Source organism: Aegilops tauschii, chromosome 1 (genome assembly GCF_002575655.3).
Source record: "Aegilops tauschii subsp. strangulata cultivar AL8/78 chromosome 1, Aet v6.0, whole genome shotgun sequence".
In the NCBI taxonomy this organism is placed as follows: Eukaryota; Viridiplantae; Streptophyta; class Magnoliopsida; order Poales; family Poaceae; genus Aegilops; species Aegilops tauschii.
Window position 1 is genome coordinate 444244707 of NC_053035.3, and position 10097 is coordinate 444254803.

Here is a 10097-nt window from a genome sequence, read left to right on the forward strand (position 1 = left end):
ATTTAGTACAACATTACTTTACATATACTTCCAGAAATTCCATATGTTGCACTACAGTTCGTTCTTGCTCCCATGTCTGGAATTCCTAGGTGTGTAAATAGGTTTTGTCGAATATAAGCCAACAATATTATTCTTTTGAGCTAAAATGGTGTATTGCCAACCATTCGCTATCTTAATGCATGGTTTATACAAGTATGTATCTAAAGAGCTAACTATGACTTGCTCATCTTGTACTCTTTCTAACATGGCTATCCCTTATCTTGCGCATCCCAGCTGCTGCATCTCTCGTGCACATCCTCTCTGTTGGTGCTTGCTTGCAGCACGATAGCGCAACTTCTATGATAGAGAATATGGTGTTGCAGATATCCTCCATTCTGTTGCTTTGATTCTGCAAACTACTCCCATATTTTTCTTCAATGGATGGTAAGACAGGATCAACAATCTCCATTAGCTTATCTGGAAATGCATTCTCGGCATGTTTTTTCAAGGTCAACCCGTCTCTAAACATGTCATGAGTTGGCGCCATGCCTGTAAACAACTCAAGGATGACACTTCCAAAGCTGTATACATCTCCAGATGGAGAAACTTGACTACCTTCGCCATATTCTACATTGCATACACAAAACATCATGATTTGACATTCAAAAATTCTGTTATGAGAGTAGAACTGTTTAAAGAAATTTTGAGCTACCTAGAGCAAGATATCCAATTGTTCCTCTTATTTCGATAGAGCTCTTTGAATTGATTGGTCTCTCCCCTTCTGGATCCGAAAGAATCTTTGCAAGGCCAAAGTCCCCAATGTGAGCAACTAAATACGTATCAAAGGAAGAATGTTGCTTGGCTTCAAATCACAGTGAACAACTGGAGGTTCGCAGTTGTGCAAGTAATCTAGTGCATCAGCAACATCAACGGCAATATTTAACCTCTGCACCATTGTCAAGCCTTGCAGTTGTTGCGATGTAGGTACATCTGGATGCAGCCACTCACTAGTAGAAAAGGGGCCTTTAGTCCCGGTTCATAAGGGCCTTTAGTCCCGGTTCTGGAACCGGGACTAAAGGGTCGTTACTAAGGCCTCCCCCTTTAGTCCCGGTTCTTACACGAACCGGGACTAAAGGCCCTCCACGTGGCCGCTGCCTGGAGGTCCACCTTTAGTCCCGGTTGGTAACACCAACCGGTACTAAAGGAAATTTTATGATTTTGTTTTATTTTAAAATTTCTGAATTATTTTAACCTCTAATCACCCCTCATCACTGTTCACTTTAACCTCTAATCTATAATCACCCCTCATCATTCCAAATCATCTAACTTCCCGGACGGTCACCCATCCTCTCACTACTCCAGCCTGAGCACGCTTAACTTCCGGGTTCTATTCTCCCTCGTTTCCAAGTCTGCACTTGTTGTTTTCCTGACAATAGTAAGATGTCAATCCTATTAACCCTCAGGAATTTAGCTTGAGCATGAAGTCACACATTTCACTGTTTGAGTTTGAAACTATTGTTCTAAAAAACAATAATTATTTAGTAATACTAATATTTCTTGAATAAGTAGTTTGACCATAGTTTGACCATAGTTTGACCAGATTTGACCAAAATTCAAAAAAACTGAAATAATTATTTAGTAACACTAATATTTTTTGAATAATTAGTTTGACCACAGTTTGACCACAGTTTGACCAGATTTGACCAAAATTCAAAAAAACTGAAATAATTATTTAGTAACACTAATATTCTTGAATAATTATTTAGTAACACTAATACTTCTTGAATAAGTAGTTTGACCATAGTTTGACCAGATTTAACAAAAAGTCAAAAAAACAGAAATTTGAGCATAACTTTTTTTCCTTTTAGAATTTGAGGATTCTAAAAATTTGCAAACAGGTCGTAGGCCGCCAAAATCGGATGCGGATTTTCGTGCTGAACATTTTGATATATTATACGTTTTTTTCTGACATCGTATGCAAAAGTTATAGCCATTTTACATTTTCCCTACACTTTTTGCAAAACATGTCCAAATTTAAGTTTTTAAATTTCCTAACTAGTACATGTAGTAACATAACTATATCTGGAAGGATTTTAATTTTTGAAGTTTTTATCATTTTCTTTTGCTTTTTACAAAACTGAAAAGGCGATCCACAGGGGGGGTAGAGTTTGAAAATGGGACCTTTAGTACCGGTTCATGCCATGAACCGGTACTAATGCCTCAAACCCCATTAGTACCGGTTGGTGGCTCGAACCGGGACTAAAGGTCTAACCTTTAGTACCGGTTGGTGCCACGAACCGGTACTAATGGGCATCGCACCCTTTAGTCCCGGTTCGTGGCACCAACCGGGACTAATGCTCACATTAGTCCCAGTTCGTAATGCAACCGGGATTAATGCTCTTTTCTGGCCGAACCAAAGCCCTGTTTTCTACTAGTGACTTATCTAGGCTCCCATTAGGCATGAACTCAAACACAATGGCTTTGAAGTCGTTTTGGTTTGAGTCTAAGCTTGAGCAGCAAGTGATGACACTGATCAAATTATGATGGCATATCTTGCGAAGTGCCTCACACTCAGCTAGAAAGCTTCTGGAGGAGCCAGATTGTTGAAGATCAAAAACCTTCATAGCAACTGTGGACATCATATTCTTTAGTAGCAAACCGCACTTATACACAGAATCATACCTTCCTCTACCAATCAAATTGTCTGTGGCAAAGCAATTTGTTCCTTGGACCAATTCAGCATAAGAAACTCTAGGATAATTGTCATCTGCCAATTGGAATCCCCTCGTGGTTGCAGATTGTGCTTTTGGTTTCTTTCTTATTGTGAAGAAAACAAGAATCAAACTCGAGCATATAATGATGCCAGCAACAATTGGAATAACTACTTTCATCAGAAAATGACGTTTCCTTAGACCATGTTCCATGGATTCCGGCGGGCATAGGGGCAAATATACTTCTGAGACGCCACCACAGAGGCCCGAGTTCCCTTCAAAGGAAAACCTCGTCACGTTACTGAACACACCCTGTGATGGAACTCTGTCGTCAAGCCGGTTGAAAGACAGGTCAAACCGGTACAACGATGTCATGTTCCCAAAGCTTTCAGTGATATGACCAGACAGGTTGTTGTGTGCGAGATGCAATTCTTGAATGCCATCCATGAGTCCTAGCTCTCGAGGAATCATACCATAGAGTGTGTTTTTGGTAAGGTTTAGCAATATCAAGCCTTGCATTTTGCTCACAGAAGCAGGAATGCTACTATTGATGGAGTTATGGTCCAACCGGAGGTGTATCAAGCTTTGGCAACTGCTCAGTGCATCGGGCAGGGGCCCTGACAGGTTATTGTTGGAGATGTACATGTATGCAACTTTTGTGAGGAGGCCAACTTCTGGTGGAAGTGTACCAACAAAATAATTATCTGACAAATCCAGGGCGTTTGTCAGGGAAGATAGGTAAAAGATCTCTTTAGGCAATGGACCTGTGAACATATTGTTTGAAAAATTGCCTGTAGTAATCTCCTGGAGGCTCCCTAGGCTTGTTGGAAGACGCCCCTCAAAGTTGTTGCCCTCTGCGTAAAGACTTGCTAGCCACGTCAAGTTCCCAAGGGAAAATGGCAGGGACCCTTTCAGTCGGTTATTTTCAAACCCTAAGGCCTCTAGCAGATTTAGGCGTCCAATGCTGCCAGGCAATTCACCGGTAAAATGGTTATTAGAGAGCTGCAACAGACTTAACCCAACAAGTTCAGTAATGTCATGTGGTATTGTTCAAGTAATCTCATTGAATCCAACGTAAAGGATTTCTAGATGTGCTGATAGATTGGAAACAGAGCTCGGCAACACGCCACCGAGCATGTTGCCCTGAAGATCAACGTAACGGAGGCGTGTGCAGTTTATCAAGTGCGCCATTGAGAATAAATGGATCTTCAAGAAGAAGACGGACGCTGATGGTAATATCACTATCTACAAAGCTCGACTTGTGGCAAAAGGTTTTCGACAAGTTCAAGAAGTTGACTATAATGAGACTTTCTCACCCGTAGTGATGCTTAAGTCTGTCCGAATCATGTTAGCAATTGCCGCATTTTATGATTATGAAATCTGGCAAATGGACGTCAAAACTGCATTCCTTAACGGGTTTCTTAAAGAAGAGTTGTATATGTTGCAACCAGAAGGTTTTGTCGATCCTAAAGGTTCTAACAAAGTGTGCAAGCTCCAGCGATCCATCTATGGACTGGTGCAAGCATCTCAGAGTTGGAATATACGCTTTGATGATGTGATCAAAGCATATAGTTTTATACAGACTTACAGAGAAGACTGTATTTACAAGAAAGTGAGTGGGAGATCTGTAGCATTTCTGATATTATATGTGGATGACATATTGCTGGTTGGAAATGATATAGAATTTCTGGATAGCATAAAAGGATACTTGAATAAGAATTTTTCAATGAAAGACCTCGGTGAAGCTTCTTATATATATGGCATCAAGATCTATAGGGATAGATCGAGACACTTAATATAGGACTTTCACAAAGCACATACCTTGAAAAAGTATTGAAGAAGTTCAAAATGGATAAGCCAAAGAAAGGGTTCTTGCCTGTGTTACAAGGTGTGAAGTTGAGTAAGACTCAAAGCCCGACCACGGCAGAAGATAGAGAGAGAATGAAAGTCATTCCCTATGCCTGAGCCATAGGTTCTATAAAGTATGCCATGCTGCGTACCAGGCCTGTTGTGTGCCTTGCCATGAGTCTAGCAAGGGGGTACAATGGTGATCTAGAGTGGATCACTGGACAGCGGTCAAAGTTATCCTTAAGTACCTAAAGAGGACTAAGGAAATGTTTCTCGGCTATGGAGGTGACAAAGAGTTCGTCGTAAAAGGGTTACGTCGATGCAAGCTTTGACGCCGATCCGGATGACTCTGAGTCTCAATCTGGATACGTATTGAACATGGGAGCAATTAGCTAGAGTAGCTCCATGCAGAGCATTGTAGACATAGAAATTTGCAAAATACATACAGATCTGAATATGGCAGACCCGTTGAGTAAACCTCTCTCACAAGCAAAACATGATCACACCTTAGAACTCTTTGGGTGTTAATCACATGGCGATGTGAACTAGATTATTGACTCTAGTGAACTCTTTGGGTGTTATTCACATGGCGATGTGAACTAGATTATTGACTCTAGTGCATGTGGGAGACTGATGGAAATATGCCCTAGAGGCAATAATAAAGTGGTTATTATTATATTTCCTTAATCATGATAAAGGTTTATTATTCATGCTATAATTGTATTGACCGGAAACTTAAATACATGTGTGGATATATAAACAAATACCGTGTCCCTAGTGAGCCTCTACTAGACTAGCTCATTGATCAAAGATGGTTAAGGTTTCCTAACCATAGACATGTGTTGTCACTTGATAACGAGATCACGTCATTAGGAGAATCATGTGATGGACAAGACCCGTCCGTTAGCTTAGCATATGATCGTTCAGTTTATTGCTACTGCTTTCTTAATGTCAAATACATATTCCTTCGACCATGAGATCATGCAACTCCCGGATACTGGAGGAATACCTTGTGTGCTATCAAACGTCACAACGTAACTGGGTGATCATAAAGATGCTCTATAGGTATCTCCGAAGGTGTCTGTTGAGTTGGCATGGATCGATTGGGATTTGTCACTCCGTGTATTGGAGAGGTATCTCTGGGCCCTCTCAATAATGCAGCATCACAAGAAGCTTGTAAGCAAAGTGACTAAGGAGTTAGTTACGAGATGATGTATTACGGAACGAGTAAAGAGACTTGCCAGTAACGAGATTGAACTAGGTATGGAGATACTGATGATCGAATCTTGGGCAAGTAACATACCAACAGACAAAGGGAACTACGTATGTTGTCATAAAGGTTCGACCGATAAAGATCTTCGTAGAATATGTAGGAACTAATATGGGCATCCGGGTCTCGCTATTGGTTATTGACCAGAGAAGCGTCTCGGTCATGTCTACATCATTCTCGAACCCGTAGGGTCCGCACGCTTAACGTTCGTTGACGATATAGTATTATATGAGTTATGTGAGTTGGTGACTGAATGTTGTTCGGAGTCCCGGATGAGATCACGGACATGACGAGGAGCTCCGGAATGGTCCGGAGGTAAAGATTGATATATGGGATAATAGTGTTTGGTCTCCGGAAGGGTTCCAGAATTCACCGGAAGGGGTTCCGGATGTTTCCCGAAATGTTCTGGTGCAAGAACACTTTATTTGGGCCAAGGGGTAAAGCCCACGAGGCTTTAGGAAGGTGCAAAAGGAAGTTTTGCGGAGGCCAGGCGCCAGATGCCAGGGACCCCGGCGTCTGGGGCCAGACGCCGAGGACCCTGGCGTCTGGTCCTAGAGTTCGAGAAGGACTCTTGACTTGCGTGCTAAAACGGCTTTGAGGAGGCTCTTTCTCCAGGAAAGAACCCCGGGGCTCAACATATAAATAGAGAGGCAGGGCTAGCACCTGTAACACATCAAGATTCACCAAGCCGTGTGCCGGCAACCCCGCCCCCTCTAGTTTATCCTCTGTCATAGTTTCCGTTGTGCTTGGCGAAGCCCTGCGGAAATTGTTCTTCACCACCACCGTCACCACGCCGTCGTGCTGCCGGAACTCATCTACTACTTCACCCCTCTTACTAGATCAAGAAGGCGAGGACGTTATCGAGTTGAACGTGTGCTGAGAGCGGAGGTGCCGTACATTCGGTACTTGATCGGGACGGATCGTGAAGGTGTACGACTACATCAACCGCGTTGATAAACGCTTCCACTTAGCGATCTTCAAGGGTATGAAGATGCTCTCCCCCTCTCGTAGCTATGCATCTCCACGGATAGATCTTGGGGGTGCGTAGAATTTTTGTTTTGTTTTCCATGCAACGTTCCCCATCACCTCTCCCCCATGCATTCCCTCCCGGCGCCACCTGCCCGCATTCATGCCGCTATAGAGCGGCCGCTCCGCATTGACGCCGGCCCGGAGCATACACGACCTCTCACTAGCGCCGACATTGAAGCGACGTGCTAGCCAAGAGAGCGCCGCCCGCTGCACCACTGACTGAATACGCCTCCTCGCCGCATTCAACCGGCTTCAGACTGCCCTGCCTACCTCCTTTGAACCCGCGTGTGTGAAAGTGCTAGTTATCGATAGAGTGGGGTGAATAGGCGATTTTTATGAAAGTCTTCAAAACATGGAAGTTTCGAAGACAAACGATAGAAATGAACCTATTAACATGCAGCGGAAGGTAGACTACACTAGACAAGCCATAGTCAAGTATTCAATGAAGTGAAAGCACGTAGACTAATAACAGCTAGGTAGTAATGATCAGGATGGAAGATAGTATGAAGCCAAACAACAATAGAAGTAACACAGTGAAGTCAAACAGGTAACACAGGCAGGCAATGACTTCACGAAGACAAACTGTGAACAAAGAGAGGGAGAAGATAGAACCAGGCGCTTGGTGAGGACAAGGATTTGTTGGACCAGTTCCAGTTGTTGTGACAACTGTACGTCTGGTTAGGGAGGCTGAGATTTAACTCAGAAGACCGCGTCTTCACCTTATTCCCCTTGAGCTAAGGACACCCAGTCCTCGCCCAATCACTCTGGTAAGTCTTCAAGGTAGACTTCCAAACCTTCACAGACTTCGTTCATCGGCGATCCACAATGACTCTTGGATGCTCAGAACGTGACGCCTAACCAGCTGGAGAATTCAGTGTCCTCAAGTGTAACAAGTCTTCAGGTCACGCGGACAGAAAGACTTCAGTGATGCCTAACACTCTTTGGCTCTGGGTGTTTGGGCTTTGTCCTCGCAAGGATTTCTCTCTCTCAAAAGCATCGGAGGTGGGTTGCTCACAAACGACAAAAGCCGTGCACTAACTCTGAGCCGCCACCAATTTATGGTGTAGGGGGTGGGCTATTTATAGCCACTAGGCAACCTGACCTGATTTGTCCGAAATGACCCTGGGTTACTAAGGAACTGACACGTGTTCCAACGGTCAGATTTCAAACACACGTGGCAGCTTGACTTGGGCTACAAGTAAAGCTGACTCATCGAGCTCAGGATAAGATTTGCTCTCATTGTCTTCGCTCGAAGACATAGGATTTGGTTGAGCATCACTTCAGTCACTCTGACTTTGTTCACTGGGACCCCACTTAACAGTACGGTGGTTCCTATGACTCAACAAAGAAGAAAAGGAAACAACGAAACAACTAAGTCTTCGCGCTCCATAGTCTTCACACGATGTCTTCTCTAGTCATAGTCTTCAATGTGAATATCTTCACAAACCACCATTGTCTTCAATGTCTTCATACATTTTTAGGGGTCATCTCCGGTAAGTAAACCGAATCAATGAGGGACTACTACCTGTGTTATCCTGCAATTCTCACAAACACATTAGTCCCTCAACCAGGTTTGTCGTCAATACTCCAAAACCAACTTGGGGTGGCACTAGATGCACTTACAATCTCCCCCTTTTTGGTGATTGATGACAAACTGGTTGAAGTTTTCAACGGGGATAAAAGTATGTGAAATTGTAAAGGATTAAGGCATTGTCTTCATAAGTAGCAACAGGCTCCCCCTGAAGATGTGCATATAAGTAATTTGCTTTTGGAATGCAAATGCACATGGCAGGTTGTACTTGTGGAGATCCTCTTCAACTTATGAAGACAATTCATCATGCATGATTTGATCTAACGAAGATAATGAAATGCATAATGAAAAATGGACGTCTGCAATATGACTTTGTGCGGGATTTATCAACGCACATGCGGAATTTATCATCGCAAATAAGTAGCAGACGACCATCAAGTTTAAGTGTTACAACTCAAAGAACCAAATGTATCAAAAGCGAGAGTTGTAAACACTAGGCAAAATATAAAGCAACCGCCCATATGGACCCGCTTGAAGACTATCAACTCGTATGCTTCTCCCCCTTTTGTCAGTAAGGACCAAAAAGGTTTGAAGACATAGAGGTGCTACTCGTTTCCAGAAGGAGTAGGTGAGGCTGTAGGGTCGTCGTTGGGGTTTGGCAGTGCAGAAGAACTTTGTGCAGTGTCGACACGCGCTGAGGTTGGAGGAGGTGAAGTAGCATCATCTTGGTCATCAATAACTCTGGCATTCACTGTTGCAGCTGAGGACGAATAATCAGAGTCTTCAAGAGAGGGAGTCCGACGCTCCTCCCCTCCCGCGATGCTCCTGCGAGCGCCGGGGGGAAACCCTAGCCACCGGTCCCCTCGTACCCACCTCTCCCCCTCCTCCCCCGCCGCCGCCTGCTGGTGCTGACGGGCAAAGCCCGAGTGGCGCGGTGGTGGCGGGGCCCCTTCTTATCCTCTGCTCGGAGTGGCCGGCGCAGGATGGCGGCTCCTGGTGGCGGCGCGGGGCTGCTGCGGGGCCCTGCGGCGCGGCGGCGGGCGAGTGGTGCGGCGGTCGGAGGCGGCGCGTCAGCGACGCGTGCTGTCTACTACGCAACCTTCTTGTTGTAGACGTTGTTGGGCCTCCAAGTGCAGAGGTTTGTAGGACAGTAGCAAATTTCCCTCAAGTGGATGACCTAAGGTTTATCAATCCGTGGGAGGCGTAGGATGAAGATGGTCTCTCTCAAGCAACCCTGCAACCAAATAACAAAGAGTCTCTTGTGTCCCCAACACACCCAATACAATGGTTAGTTGTGTAGGTGCACTAGTTCGGCGAAGAGATGGTGATACAAGTGCAATATGGAATGTAGATATAGGTTTTTGTAATCTGAAAATATAAAAACAGCAAGGTAACAAGTGGTAAAAGTGAGCGTAAACGGTATTGCAATGCTAGGAAACAAGGCCTAGTGTCGGGGATATACCCCGCGGTGTAAACCGGCCAGAAGTATAACCCGGCCGGACTTGGCGGTTTACTTGAGACCCGACTGACACTTGGCAATCCACTGGCGACCCGCCCTGACCTGGCGGTTTACAAGCAACCAGCCTGGTCATTATGACTCACTGGTGACCCGGCGGGCGGGTCAGACGGATGACAAGGCCCAAGGCCCAGAAGGCCGGTTTATGTTAATGGTTGGCCGGTTTAAGTGGAAAGGCGTGAAGAATATTTCCCTTACAAGGAGTCTAGACCC

General features: G+C 44.6%; 1 pseudogene; it reads right to left on the reverse strand.

Annotated features, from left to right (window-relative positions):
• Window positions 1-223: 223 nt before the first annotated feature.
• Window positions 224-3881, reverse strand: LOC141037968 (probable LRR receptor-like serine/threonine-protein kinase At3g47570; annotated as a pseudogene).
• Between the last annotated feature and the right edge of the window lie 6216 nt (window positions 3882-10097).